Source organism: Diabrotica undecimpunctata, chromosome 6 (genome assembly GCF_040954645.1).
Source record: "Diabrotica undecimpunctata isolate CICGRU chromosome 6, icDiaUnde3, whole genome shotgun sequence".
Classification (NCBI taxonomy): Eukaryota; Metazoa; Arthropoda; class Insecta; order Coleoptera; family Chrysomelidae; genus Diabrotica; species Diabrotica undecimpunctata.
Window position 1 is genome coordinate 65,015,449 of NC_092808.1, and position 14,536 is coordinate 65,029,984.

At 29.5% G+C, this 14,536-nt stretch overlaps 1 protein-coding gene across 7 annotated transcripts in view; it reads right to left on the reverse strand.

The window, feature by feature from the left end:
- Positions 1-7,937, reverse strand: part of LOC140443476 (uncharacterized) — a 447,648-nt gene extending 439,711 nt beyond the window's left edge. For all 7 annotated transcript variants that reach the window (XM_072534774.1, XM_072534768.1, XM_072534773.1 and 4 more), the window contains exon 1: positions 7,529-7,937. The gene's annotated coding sequence lies outside the window, so the exon portion shown is untranslated. The remainder of the gene's footprint in view (positions 1-7,528) is intronic.
- Between the last annotated feature and the right edge of the window lie 6,599 nt (positions 7,938-14,536).

Genomic DNA, 14,536 nt, shown 5'->3' on the forward strand with positions numbered 1-14,536 from the left:
CTATAAAAATAAAAATAAACAATATTAGAATATTACAAATAAGGTATTAATTTTATATAATATTACATTGTTACATATATTTAAACTTAAAAGATTACGAGTTATATAAAATTATAATTTTAGAGTAGGCACTTCCTGTTCATGTTTTGACTTTTCTTGTATTTGTAATATCTTCAGTATTGATATATTAATTGTTATTTGTATTATTATTTTCTCATTTTTCTAGGCTTATAAGTATTTAATGCATTTTTTGATAGTTTAATAAACTTTTTAATAACAATTATTAAAATAATTATTAAGTATTAAAAAGGCTGATAAAAAATAACATTTACAGCTAACGTGGTAAAAATAACGAGTAAAACTGAAATATCGCATCAGCAGTACACGTAAGAATGGCTGAAAAACAACTACCTATGAGGAAATATTAGAAGAAAATCAGTCTTGATTTTGAATGGGGTAACTTAGATTTATTTTCTAAAGCCCGGATACTTGTCCTTGATACTTTATACGGAGATTTTGAAGTCTCATTAAATGTTACTATAAACAATTTTGAAGTAACACTAAATAGTTTTCCGATAAAACAACCAAAGCAAAATAGACGCCTATGTTTATTGTATTGATGGGAAAAAAAACATGAAGGAGTAGGAATCATAATGGCTGCGCTAAAGATTCAGAAGTCTACAACTTTAAAGTCCGTCACATTTTATAATTGCAAGGAGTACCCTGCAAATAGACCCGATTTTCGGTAAACCAATTATCCACATGATGAAAGATTTCAAAAAGACAAAAAGAATCAGAACAAAGACAAGCAAACAGGTTATTATAATCTTCTGATGGCTACGCAGAAAGACTGTCAGCACTTTCGGCGTTAAAATGTGAACTTTACACGTGTTTTGCCGGATACCGCTCACTTAAATATTATGTATTTCTGTAAAACGTGGGGAGCAAACAGATTTTGCGAAACAGCAAATGAAGGGGTCGGACATATTGCTTGCAAATGCAAGGTAGTTATTGACATATTTCTTAATTCTGCTTTAGTACTAGTATCTAATAAAAAGTAGTCATTACAATTCGTAGTAATAATAATTTCTTTCTGGCTTTAAATATTAGTTGAAACTAAAAGTCAACATTTTTATATAATGTTCATGTTCTATTATGTCAGTAAATAATTTTGTAGACCCAAATTAGTGGCCTTGGTAAATTATTCATACTAAAACAGTCAAATTTAAATAAAAAATTTAAATTTCTTATTTCATTATCTTCGAAAATCATAACTTACTGTTATACCTTATGTTTTTCAACTTTTAAAGATTTTTTATAAAACTCACATTGTCGGTGTTTTATTTTATTCTAATGTCTAATGTTTATAATGACGATGAATTGTTGCAAAACTTTATGCAAAAAACACATTATTAAATAAACATATTCCGTGATAAAAATTGTATAATGAAACATCCGGTATTTGAAATATTATTTGCCGATGTATTTTAAGAATAAAATTGGTTGTTATTTTTTTAACGTTGAACCATGTAAGCAGCAGATTTATAGATTATATACATAAAAAAGTTAGTTTTATGACATCGTTATTTGAACATCTTGGCTCAAGCGTATTGTTTGATTATGTTTAGCTATTTTTTAGAGTAATATAAATGAAAATGCAGATATTGATTCGCGATTTATGTAATACGTTTAAGTAAAATTGATAGTATCAAAGCCTTTGTATATATATTATTTGTATATACAATATACTAACGCTTCTAAAGTCAAAATATATGTATTTATTTATAGTTAACGGCAAGTAACAAACAGACAAAGAACAAATATTTAGTGATATAACTGTACATAATAAACAATCAGTAGAAAGCGATCACAGCCAGTACAAGCTAGAATAATGATAATCCTAAAAAAAACAGCAAATATGATAAAAAGTTGCAAATGCATAGTTTGGGATCAGGACAAACCAGTCAGAAGTATACATAAAAATATTGTCAAAACTCGACAGAGTAATATTTCCAAACCTTTTTGTGATTGTCAAATTCTTGAAAATCTTAGTTAAAACGCACAGCACAAATTGTGCAATAACAATTATACTAAAAGCAAAAAGATTAGCAAAGACATAAAACCAGAAGATAATGGAAATACAACAACACCAAAGCGATAAAGAAAACGAAACATTGAAGAATAAAGAAAACTGAATAAAAGGATTTCAGCAGACATTAGAAAAGATCTAAGAACATAATAATATATTACTAATGTAATTACTCAAAGAGTTAAATAAAATAAAGAATAAAAGAGAATGAGAAGAGAACTCATAAAAAATAAAAAAGAAAGACGAGAAGGCAACAAGAAATAAACAAGACATTCTAAAAATAACTATAGTTTTATAAAGATCTCTATACCAGTCAATGACTATAAGACAATTTACCGACACAAGGGCTCCAATAAATCAGAGATCTAAAGTATTTTTATTCATTTAAATGTCAGAAGAAAAAGCGGCTTTAAAGGATATAAAGAACTATCGGTCGCTTGGCGATCATGAAATCATTACTAAGGTAATAAAAGTAGTGAAAATCCTATTTGTATAATAAATTTAAAAATAAAATATTCAAAAGACTGGAACAATGTGATAGTCCTGTTACACAAAAAAGGTGACGTTGCTAAATTGTAAAATTATAGGCCTATCAGCCTCTTGAAAGATGTGTTAAAACTGTTTATATGAAAATAATATCGAAGAAAATAACGCATAAACTTGAATTATATCAGCACAAAGAACATGAAAGCTTTAGAGCAGGATATGGCACAAATGAATATGTGCATGCCATAAAAATTGAAAATGCCATTGAAAATGCATCGAGTACAATATAATATAAGAGTTTGAAATAGTACTTAAAGTAATAAAACAAAGCCGAATAGATGACAGGTACACGTTATAATCATAAACATTTTTAAGAACGTTATATGATTTCAATATATAATAGAATATTATATAATTTTATATATTATAGAAAACTTCAACTTGGGTCGAGAAGCAATATTTCACCAAAATTGTTTACGGCAGCACTAGAGTCAATATATTAAGAACAGTGGCAATATATGGGTAGTGGGCATTATTATAGTTAGAAAAAAATTAAATCCTAAGAGGTTTATGGATTACATTGTAATAATAGCAGACAACTCACAAGGTACAATTTCTATAAGACATTGAAATATAACTATTGACAATAATACGATACAACAAACAAACACTTAAAAGTATCTAGGATACAAGATCAAAACAAGCAGACACATGAAACACAAAAACGAATAAGCTTTACATGGGTAGCATTTGGGAAACTAAGCCATATTCTAAGAATTTCTCATGTATCTCAAGCGAAATGTGTATAATCAATGTGTCTTGCCTGTACAAACTTATAAAGCATATACGTTAACGCTGATACAAAGATCCGCAAATAAACAAGGAGCTAAATCAGCCATGGAACATGCAAACTAACAAATTAGCAAAGATCAAACGATGGGAAAGACGAATCATGGAATGGGGGTCCAGGAACATAAAATAAACCCAGGATAACCACTGTCTAGATAGACCGACCACGTGAAATGAGTAACGAAAAACTGGCTACAAAAATTTCAGTGTAAAGAACATTGGAATAGACCAAGGGAGGTCTATGTCTAGCAGTGGACCCGATTGGTTGAATGGTGTAGGTATTGATTTAAAAAATACTATTAAGTATTTATAACAGACAGCACATTAAAGTTATATATAACAATCAAACATTGAGAAAACTTGTGTTTTTAACACTTCCCCAAAGTTTATTATAAATTATTATCACCACAGCTGTTTCAGCAGATACAGCTGTAGTGATAATTATTCATAATAAATTTTGTGGAAGTGTTGAAAACAAAAGTTTTCAGTGTTTTGTTGTTAGATAAAATACATTTCCATCAAGCAACGGTCGAATCTATCACTTCTATCATTTACAGTTGTATACAGTTATTTTATGTGTTTTATTTCTATAATATCTATTGCAGTTGCAGAATAAAATTTAATAAATATAATGGCATACACTTCCGAAAAAAATGTATTATTAATATGGATTTAGTGGAAAGTAATACGTCAATAAACTTTTAATTTACTTTAAATGTTTAAAGTTAAGTTAAATGTATTAAAGTTTAAAATTAAAACTTTAATTGTGGCTTATTCCCATTAAAATAGTAATATGCATTCATATTTTATCCAAAATATTAAAATTTAATATCTTATGAATACAAACAACAGTAATTTCTAATAACAGTCGTCTTATGATTTTAAACATTAATTTTTATAACTTAAGAAACTTTTTCTTTTTATACCTTGGGTTATTTTCTGTTATGCAAATTACTTACAATTTCATTAGAAACTAATAATATACAGTTTTACATATAAGATATATGTTTTAAAATAATAAAAATGGATTGGGCAGAAGCAAGAAAGTTTTTTTATTGTTTGTAACAGTATACTTGTAAAAACAACGTGGAAATAATAATCAATAAATGTTGTTATTGCTAATTTACATTTACTATTTACCTTCTTTGGTTTCCATGAAATAGAATTTAATTTTATAATACATCAATTAAAATTTTCTTTATGACATGCATAATAGTCATTTAGTTGCAAGTTGTCTAATAAGTAGAAAATACTAATAATAATAATTAAATCTTAAGATAATGAATATAATATTTCTTGTAGTACGTGTTAATGTCTTACTTATTCTTTTCGTTTCAAATAACATTTTAGCTACACGACCAGATGAAGATAAGTTAGTCTTTAATCAGAACATTTTTCGTTCACGGTAAATGCAACAATGCATATCGTAGTAAAATGATTTTCAAAATAATATATTATATCAAGAAACTATGACAAAAGTTCTAAGAATGTAACATAAAAATTACTTGATTGACTATACAAATGTAAAAAATATAACATCATTTTCATGTCAATTATGATAAAGTAAAGAATACCGTTTTTTTACCTTTTTTAAAACTACATTAAAAAAATAAGAAAACAAAATTGCTTGATACAAGAATAACAAATTTATGTTTAACGAAATATGAAAAATTAGATTACTTTAGATTAGTTAGTTTAGATCAGATTACTTTAAAAATATTTTCTTTTGTAAAAATACATATTTTATACTTTTAAAAAAATTGTTTTTTACATGGAATAGGTTGTATTAACAGAAAACATAAGCAATAAAAAAGGGGATCCTGATATTTTTGTAAGAAACCATTCGAGGAATATAACAATAGATTCAAAGAAAAGGTAAAAGGATAGAAAAGAAGTAAACTATAGCAATTATATTTATAAATTTTTGTATTAAGACATATTTAAGATAAACTTAAAAATAAACAAGAAAAACAAACCATTATATTAATAAAATTTGAGAATACGAAAACTTTTATTTGGGTGGAATATCAGAATAAATGAACATGACTCTTATATCAAAATTAGATAATTTTAGAGATAATTCAAAAAGGAAAACATTCAATAATAGTGTATAGAGAACACGAAATATAAGAAGAAAAAGCAAAGAGACAACTTTCATTTAAATAAAAAATCATCAACTTGTGGCGAATAAGTAAGTACCAGTAAAAGGGTAAAATAAAAACGTTGGTAAAAAAAATAAAAACACAAAACATTTGTTTTGAATACTGTTGAAATTGGTCATATTTTAAATACAACAGTTATATAATATTATTAAAAACTTACAATATCTTAGTTTTAAAATATTTCATGAAAACAACTAATATAATTTGAAAGAATGAACCAAATAAACTTTTATTTTCTGTTCAGATAAAAAGTGAACACTATGTGTTTTTAATTGCACACTTTGAAAAGAGGAAAAGTAAAATCATGAAATATACCTGACAGACTTCTGTATCAGATACAAAAAGCCAATAAAAAAATAAATGTTTGTATTAAAACACGCCAAATTTAGTGGTTGAAATTTATTGTAGTTGGATGACAGACGTATAATAGGTATATAGGAAAAAACTACAATATCAGTTAAAATTTTTATTAAATTTATCAGAATACCACTGCTGTACGATTTTCATAAAATAATAATCTACTAGCCACATTATAACATTTAAAAAAAATTAATTCTGTCATAATTTTGAAGAAAACTATACAAAAGTTTGTAAATTACATATATTTTAATATAATAGTTTCTCTTTATTCAATGATATGATTATACGTTTTATATTTTGAGATATATAGTATAAATATGTTAACATCATTACTTTATTGCTTTTATATTTTCCGAATCAGTTTTATTATAGGTAGTCTTATGGACATTTTTATATAAAATGCACAAATAATTTATTTTGCTAGAGTCAGTAACTATTATAATCCAATATGATTTATCAGTGATGTATATTTTTTACATGAATTATATCATTTTATATTAGTTGTTCCTAATTAAAGTTTATTTCATTTAAGATGTTTTTAAATACTGTTTAGTATAAAAATATACTGAAACGTCAAATACAAACTACCTATATTATGTTAAGTAAAAATTAAATTATAATTATTAAAAATTAATTTAAATTTTACTAACCGCATTAATCCGTGAGGGTTATTATCGGGTGGACAAAATAAAATGAGTACAATATAAAATTAAAAATTAAGTATTTTAGTGACAACTAAATTTTTTATACAAACATTTAATATGTAAAGCAATAAATTTGCTGTTTATTAAAATAATTTGGACTCTTTTTGGTTATTTATAATTAAGTTGTTTGATGGCTACATTTTAATAAATTTCCTGTTAAGACATAGATTTTATAACAGATAGTTTTATTTTTATAACCAACATTTCTATATATTTTATAGAATATATGTGAAAATAATAATAGTTATTTAATTTAATAATTTTTGGTTTTTATAGTATGTTATTAAGATATTTTATCCATTGTCCATATGACTCATTTTGTGTTATTTTATGAAATGAAAATGTAAACAAAACTGGTACAATACAAACTTTTTCGAGGTAAAGTAATCTAGAAAATTTTACATCTTGCTAATGGACATCGTTAATTGACAACTTAAGACATATACATAAAAAGTTAAGAATTTAAAATGTTAAACACTACCAAGCAGAAAAGTTGCCTTTTCAAGATTACACAGTAAAAGAAGAGATAAATAATGAAAACAGAACAGTTTAAAATATCGTATCTCAACAATCTCTTCTTGTGGCTACAGTGTCAACTGAATAACACTTATAAGAAACAAAAGCCCCAAAGCAAAAAACAATAATATGAAACAAATAAACACTACTCAGGGAAGAATGATTATATATTTTTAGAGAAGCTTAATATAAAAATAATCAAATACTATTATAATATTGATTCCTTGTCAATTTTATACTTTATTTCATACTTTAAATTTGTGTTAAGTAATTTTGAAAAGTTTCTTCTATTGATAGCTTTTCCGATTTAAAAACCTAATTTAAGATTATATAAAATATATTGTTTAGTAAATGAAACTTACCCTGAATTACTCCAAAGAAAAATGAAATTTTCACTTTAGTTTTTACCGCACAACAGACACCAATATTACTTTAACAATCTTTACAAAATAGTTAAATTTACTAATTCATTACATTAGTAGTTCAAAAGCAAACGAAGTCACTATTTATTTTAACACTAATTTCTTTTCACAAGTTCATCCCAATACACTAATCGTTTTGGGTCCATATACCACAAGCGCCGGCAAACACAAGGAGACGTACACTATTACCTCAGTGATCAATCACACAAGCGACGAACTGCCCAGATAGACCTCAATGCTGGGCTAGACGACAAACGTATTCAGGAAAAGCTCCTGTCAAAATTCTCTCGAAAAAATCACGCGATATGGTTTCGAGAGCAGGATGCTATTCGCTGACTTCTTAGTACGGACTGTGCCGGACGAGTGAGTGCCCGATACACTGTTATGCTTCAAGAACTACGTGCACCTGTTGAGGTAGAAGGGGGAATTATTTAACCCCTCCAACAGGTACTATTGTTATATTTTGATATCATTCGTTGGGGAACGATCGGAAATAGTATTTTAAGTTAGATAGTACCGACACTAAAGGGGTGCTTAAAAGCAGTTAACGAACTAAGTAATTTTGTCTCTTTTGTTCACAAGATAGTTACTATATACTGTATGATAGAATTCGAAAAATAAATTTAAACAATTTTACTATCATTACAGATTTAAAGTAAATAAATCATTTTATTTTTCTAATAGGTTTATGAAAGATTTTACATAACTGCGATTTAACAATAGACTTAACTGCACTTAGATCTAAGAGAAGATGTATTGTACGTAACTCAAATGTAGTTAAACGGATTTCTATAGAAAATATATGTCCGTACCTATCTCACAAAGTGTAGGAGTAACATCTTTTAGGAACTTGTCCCGTTTGCGGAGCAATATTATGCGGCCTCATGCTATGTGTTCTGCCACCGTGTTTTTTCTTTATTTTGGCTAAACCAACAGTTCTAACTCTTTGACGTGCATATCTAATTCAGATGATACGTGAAAGTGCTGCATTTGATTGGAAGACCTGTTACCAATTTAATATCTTTTTAGCCCATTTAGAAAAATAATTTTTGGATCTGTCAATAATTTTACTGTTTGATTTAGTCCCCACATATTATTATTAAGCTTAAAAGCTCTTAAATTGTGTCCGTATAATGGTATAGTTAAAATTATTTTAATTATTATATTCTGCCATTTTTACATCCAATTTTCCGTATATTCTTCCGTCTACTCGTGTTTATTTCTACCAAAACATATTTCTTTAATTATGAAATACAATTGTGATAATAGTGATTTATTTAAATAAGTTTTCCTGTCTTTCGTATTCTGATTTAACCACAGATCTTTTATTTTAAGCTTATATTAATAAAGGTACTTAAATGTTGTTTGTAGATTAACCCAAAAATAAAATGTTTTTTAACGTAGGATATCAACTAATCCATAAATTACTGTATCAATATTCTTTTTTATTCTTTCCACTTTATAAAACCGTTCAAATATTATATTTTAATATATTTCGAATCACAGTTTAAAATTTGTTTAAAATTATTTATATATTTACACTTTAATCTACAACTAAATTAATGTTTATATTTTGCATAAGCTAAATCATAAAATTTGATCATCTTTTAGCGCCTATAATTTGCTAATAGCTATTAAAAAAATAAAAGCAATAATAATTATCTGTTTTACCTGGGGCTACAACTAAATTAGACTCTTTAATGGTGTCCAAAATTGAAGGTTGCCAATTGCGCATAAGAAATGAGCACACCACAGGAACCAATTCCCTACGCTTATAACGCAAAAAATTTGATAGAATATTATCAATTTTTTTTTGTTTACAAAAAAGTTAAAAGTTTAAGACAAAAGATAAAAACTAGAAGATATTTTATTTAACAGAAGAAATGTTGCAGATATTGTATTTTTTTTAAAAATATATATTATATTTACTACTTCACTTCAGTATTTACTGCACTTCAGTATTCACTGCCTTCCCTCGCTCAACCGTTTCCATCTCCCTCTGTTGTCCAATTCTCCATCGTTTAGGCCTCTCTTACTCATGGCATCGTCTACTTCGTTTCTCCAGGATTTTCGGGGTCGTCCTCTTTTCCTACTTCATATTAGGCTCCATTCGGTTAATCTCTTTATCCATCTGCTGTCGCTAGTTCTTCTTACATGTCCATACCACTTTAGTCTTTTTTGTTCTATACAATGTTAGTATGTCTGTTTCTAATGATGTTCTTTGCTTTATTTCGTCATTACTTCTCCTATCCATTCTTGATACTCTGCAGCATCCTCGCAGGCATTCAAATTTATGATCAGGTTTATGATCAAATTTTCAGCCCCATATGTCATAATACTTTGCACTAATGTTTTATAAATCTGTGTTTTTGTCTTCATATTTATATGTCTATCCCACCATACTGAGTTAAGTTGTCGGATTGCTGTTCTTGTTTGTCCTAATCTTTGTGTAATTTCTTCCTCTGTTGTTGCCTTTTTCGTGATTATAAACCCCAAGTATTTGAATTTATCCTTTCTCTACCTAACAGGTACTATGTTTTCGCGAGGTTAATATATAGGGACTCCTTGGTATATTCTTCTGGTAGTTTCTTCATCATGCAGCTGAGGTCGTCTTGGTCTTGTGCAATCACGACTTGATCGTCTGCAAAGCTTAACGTATATAGGTATTCGTTCCGTACCGGTACTCCCATGTCTTCGCATTTTCTTTTCCATGTAGTGAAGGCTTTCTCTAAGTATATTTTGAATAGGGTTGGAGATGTGGAACAACTTTGTAGGAGCCCTTTTGTTGTGGTGAAGTCTCCTATGATTCTTGTTCCCATTTTAATGAACACTTTATTTTCTTTATACAGAACTTTTGTAATTTCTATGAGTTCCGTCTGTATTTCTAATGTACATTGCCTCCCATAGATCTGACCTTGGTACAGAGTCATACGCCTTTCTCAGGTCCACAAGTGCCAAATGTATATCTCTATTTTTTGCTTTTTTCTTTTTCAACAGTTGTTCCAGTGTGTATATGTGGTCTATGCATGATCTTTCTGCCGTGAAGCCTGCCTGATCCTTCCCGATTTTTCCTTTTATCGCTTGCTCTATTTTTTCTTGCAGTATCTTCCCATATAATCTTCCTATTGATAATATTACGCTTATTCATCTGTAGTTTTCACATCGTTTTCTATCTCCTTTCTTAAATATAGATGTCATATATGCATCCGTCCATTCCTTTGGGAGCTGTTCTCCACTTATGGCTTTCTGAAATATCCATTGTATCATCCGGTGTATTTCAGTTAAATTTTTTCTTTTGAGTTTTGTTTCAATCCTCCCAGTATTTTCCATAACTCCGAAGTTCTTGTTCCTCCTATGTATGTTTCAATATTTAAGCAGGTTCTTTCCCATTCTTCATTTTTTGTTGTGTTATTGGTATTTTTACTTCTCTATCTTTTTCTCTATATTCTTTATAAACTTCATCATTGTTTGTAGTCAGCCATTTTCTGTACAGTTGCTTTTTTTCTTCAGTTATGCTTTTTATTAGTTCATTTATTTCATAATAGTGCTGTTTATTTGTTATAATGTTCCTTTTCTCCAAGGGCTTCGACTGCTGCTTGTTTTATACTCGCCTTTATATGCTCGTATATTTCTTCGATGTTGCCGTATCTAAATTCGATTAATTTTTGGTGTAGACGTTGTTGGTATAGTTCTCTTGTTGATTGTTCTTGGAGTAGTTCTATATTGTATTGTTTTTCTCTTATAGTGTTCAACGGTTCTTCTGTAGAGGGGATCTTGTTATGTTTCCAATTAATGCCCATTTTTGCTGTCAGTAGTTTATGGTCCATTCCAACTTCTGCTTCCCTTCTGACTCGCACATCTTTGATCTTTATTGTGGTATCTAGTTTGATTATTATGTAGTCTATTATCGATTTCAGCTTTCGGGTTTCTTGCGTCCATGTATATTTATGAATATTTTTATGTCTGAAGAATCCGTTGGTGATTTTTAGGTTGATTAGTTTCCATAATTCAATCAGACGTTCTCCGTTATCGTTTTGTTCATCCTCTCCAAATCTTTCCACTACTTTATCGTTTTCTTTCCTTTCGGTTATGTCGTTAAGGTCTCCTGTTATAATTACCTCCACGTTCTTCTTAATTAGCTCTATTTGATGTTGAAGTTGTTTCGTGAAATGTTCTTTTTCTACTCTCGGGGAATCGTCTGTTGGTGCATATACTCCGAGTATCACTGTCTCTTTACAATATATGTCTATATGCATTTTAATTATTTTCTCGTTGATTGGTTCCCATATTCTAACCCTGTTTTTCCACTTATTTTTGATTAGTATTCCTACTCCTGCCTTTGCTCTACATTCTTCATTAACTCCGCTCCAGCAGTGGATATGGTCTTCTATTGTTTCCATTCCATTTTCTTTCTTGCTGGTTTCTGTTGTTACTAGTATGTCGATGTTGCTCTCTCTAAACTCCTTGATCACTTTCGTTGCCTTTTTGTTGTTCCATCCTTGTATATTTCATGTTGCACTTATGGATGTTCTATCTTTTCTTCGTTTTGATTTTTGGTTGAGCTTTGATAAAACTGGGTCTTCTGAACTCTTCGCAATATTGCCCCCCGTATGTGCGATGGGGCTCCCTTTATCAGAGGTGTGGATTTCCACCCGGCGATGTGCTTCCCGATCTGACTTTTTCATCTTTCGATTTTCGTTCTTCTTACCCTTATGTTTTTCTGTGTGTTAGGTTGCTTATTCCTAACGCCACAACCTCCATTTGGAGGACCTTCTCTTTAGCCGCCCATTCTGGATCAGACGCTCTGGGTTCTTCCGCCCTCTCGACCATTGCGACTTTTCCAGCCATCCTCTGCTCTCGAGACCATTGACCGGTTTTCACCTGTACCCCAGGCAGGGACACTCACAGGGTGCTAACAGCATCTATAAGGAAAAAAATTATTTGCAAAACCGACAATTCAGTAGAAACGAAAATAAACGAAGGTAAAAGGCAACTGTAAATACATATTTCTGACTATTAAGTCGCCATCAATACGGTGCAGCTAACTAAGAAAGGGAGCAATTTAATTTGGGAACGATTGATAGGAGCCATGTAAACAATTGTGGCAGTATTGTCAGAAGTCCCTGCATTCCAGCCTCGTGGAAGCTACAGCTACCTGAGAAAAAGACTAAAAGAAAAATTGTGGCAATAATGTCAGAAGACTCTACAGTTCTAGAGCTACAACTAACACAGCCACGGAGGATTACGATACCTAAGGAAAGGAATATCAAAATGTTTTAAAAAACAAACAGGGATGTTAATTAATGTGAGACTAGTATAACATAAAGTAAAAAAATAATCCAAAACTCGCAACTCGGTAGAAAGCAAAATAGATGAAGCTGAAAGGCAAACGTAAATACATATTTCTGGCTATTGTCATCCTATGATATTATTGCTACAATTGGTAATATTACTTCTAAGTGATTCTTTTCTAAGGTAGCTGTATCTTTCTCCGTGGCTGTGTTCTAGAGTCACCAGGCTGGAATGCAGGGACTTCTGACAGTACTGCCACAATTGGTCGCGTGGCACCTGTAGATTCTTTCTTAAGTTAATTTGGTTCAATTCAAACTTAGCTGGACCATACTGATGACGACCAAATAGACGGGAAATACCTATTTACGGTTGCCTATATATACATATATATATATATATATATACATATATACATATATATATATATATATATATATATATATATATATATATATATATATATATATATAGGTTAAGACTGAGTGAGAGATCGATATCTGTGGATGCTCCTACTGATGTGAGTTTCGCGGTAGACATTTTGGATGAGGGCTTGTTTTAAACAAGAGAGCTCAGCGAGTCTACTTGCATTATTGCAAGTGCGTACTGATCTGGAGACAAGGATATTAATAATTAAAATAATGTGCGAAGATGGATGATGAGGGTTGGCATGCAAGTAACGATAGATATGGATGGGTTTTCGATAAACAGAGTGTCGGAAGACTGAGACCTCGAAAGCCCTAAAAAGACATTAAAAAGGTTGTCGAAAACCCGGCGCAGTTATTAATCGACGTGGTTAAACTCGAAAGCCTGTTGAGATTAATATTAAATCTTATTATAGTATTTATCTTAGCTTTAGGTTTAATTGTACTAAGCGCGGAAATTGTACTAAGTGCGGACGTCTTTAATCAGATTAGTTGTATTCCGGACCAACATACGGACTTGTACAAACTCATCACTTTATAACCTCCCATAAAATTAACAGACCGGCTTCATATGGAGACTCGTAAACTCATCACCGCACTCATTGAACAACAACAAATAAATAGAAATTTTTCCGTCGCATAGTTTTGGTAGCTATCAATAGAATTTAGTGGAATTCTCAAATATCAGCCAATACATTGCATTTGTATTCAATACATCTGGACTTGGATTATTCTTTTGAATTATTAAACCTTAGCAGTTTGCAAGCATTTTATTGTCTCTACCTGTCGTAGGTCAGCGATCAGTTTGCAAATATCTCCAGGTATATTTTAAAATCACTGGTTTTATTGAGGTGATTAAATTGTGCTATCTACGAGTGCATTTACGATAATTGGTAATAGGTATGTGAAATAAGTTTGTATGAAGTTATAGAAATGATAAAAATGTTCTATGGATAGAGAGGCATTATCTTAGTACGATACGAAAGCATTATCTTAGTACAAAATAAAGCCTTAAAACTACTTAATAATAGTAATATTTTCGTCTTAATAATAATTTGTTATGAATAGACGGCAACGTGAATAATTGTTCATTTTAATTTTTACGCTAATGTTATATTTACCTAACTTTTTTAACTAATTTTTTTATTTTACCACTACTTTAGTTATATTATATATATATATATATATATATATATATATATATATATACATATATATATATACATATATATAT